The sequence below is a fragment of the Oryx dammah genome, unplaced genomic scaffold, assembly GCF_014754425.2.
Source record: "Oryx dammah isolate SB20612 unplaced genomic scaffold, SCBI_Odam_1.1 HiC_scaffold_12, whole genome shotgun sequence".
NCBI classification, from domain to species: Eukaryota; Metazoa; Chordata; class Mammalia; order Artiodactyla; family Bovidae; genus Oryx; species Oryx dammah.
In genome coordinates this window covers 11,648,429-11,649,423 of record NW_024070196.1, presented here as the reverse complement: position 1 = coordinate 11,649,423, position 995 = coordinate 11,648,429, and the positions used below count along the sequence as shown (strand labels likewise).

The 995-nt window shown below is 45.6% G+C and overlaps 1 non-coding gene across 1 annotated transcript; it reads right to left on the bottom strand.

Moving 5' to 3' along the window:
• Positions 1-922: 922 nt before the first annotated feature.
• On the bottom strand, positions 923-995 carry TRNAW-CCA. Its single transcript has one exon. It is a non-coding gene; the product is annotated as a tRNA-Trp (tRNA).

Here is a 995-nt window from a genome sequence, read left to right as displayed (position 1 = left end):
GAAGAGTCAGACACAACTGAGAGCCACCTAGGAAGTCTCTAAATTACAATTTAAAGAGAAAGTAGCCTCTTCTCTTATTGCCAGTCCAATCAGCAGCCTACTGGCAAAAGTGGAGAAAACAGGACAGGTTAAATTTGATAAGGGAAGGCAAGAGAGTAAAGAGATCACCGTGGCTAGCATGGTTACTATAGAAATGACTGATCATGTGGTCCAGACTCGACAGTGAAGTCCAGGAGAAACCAATGGACTATGAATATAGGGGTATGTCAGATAAGCACAATACTGACAACACCTTCTGTGGCCTTACCCTTGACAAGCAAAGGGGTGCAATAAGCACATGGCATCACGAAGTATCATAATAATTTGGCTACCTGGTGCAAAGAGCTAGCTCATTGGAAAAGAGCCTGAGGCTGGGAAAGATGGAAGGCAAAAGGAGAAGGCGGAGGCAGAGGATGAGATGGTTAGACAGCATCACTGACTTAATGGACATAAATCTGAGCCAACTCCAAGAGATAGTGAAGGACAGGGACGCCTAGAGTGCTCCAGTCCACGGGGTCGCACGACTTAGTGACTGAACAACAGAGCATATAGAGTTTGTATTTTGAAGAGGAGAGATCTTAAGGCTTTCAAATAAAGCTTGACTATCATAATACTAGAGCAATTTCATGTCTTAAGTGCATATCAGGAAAATCTAGTCAAAGCGCCAAGTTATATCATCTTCCAGAGCACATGTTAGCTGAACTCTTATCTTGATGATCTACACAGAGATCTAAAGGAGAGAACTGTAAGTAAGTAAGTGAAGTCACTCAGTCGTGTCCGACTCTTTGTGACCCCGTGGACTGCAGCCTACCAGGCTTCTCCGTCCATGGGATTCTCCAGGCAAGAATACTGGAGTGCGTTACCATTTCCTTCTCCAGGGGATCTTCCTGACCCAGGGATCGAACCCGGGTCTCCTGCATTGGAGGCAGACGCTTTAACCTCTGAGCCACCAGGGA